Below are 454 nucleotides of genomic sequence, written 5' to 3' on the forward strand. Positions count from 1 at the left end.
TGCCTGTAATCCCAGCTACTAGGGAGGCTGAGGTGGGAGGATCGCTTGAGCCTGGGGCAGTTGAGGCTGCAGTGAGCTATGATCATGCCACTGCACACCAGCCTGAGCCATATGGCAAGACCCTGTCTCAGAAATAATAATAATAATAATAATAATAATAGGACTGAGCACAGTGGCTCACATCTGCAATCCCAGCACTTTGGGAGACTGAGGTGGGCAGATCACCTGAGGTCAGGAGTTCGAGACCAGCCTGGCCAACATGATGAAACCTCCCCTCCCATGTCTTCTACAAATACAAAAATTAGCCAGGTATGGTGGCACACGCCTGTAATCCCACCTACTTGGGAGGCTGAGGCAGGAGAATCACTAGAACCTGGGATGTGGAGGCTGCAGTGAACCGAGACTGCGCCATTGCACTCCAGCCTGGGCAACAGAGGGAGACTCCATCTCAAAA

Source organism: Colobus angolensis, unplaced genomic scaffold, assembly GCF_000951035.1.
Source record: "Colobus angolensis palliatus isolate OR3802 unplaced genomic scaffold, Cang.pa_1.0 Scaffold47, whole genome shotgun sequence".
Taxonomy (NCBI): domain Eukaryota; kingdom Metazoa; phylum Chordata; class Mammalia; order Primates; family Cercopithecidae; genus Colobus; species Colobus angolensis.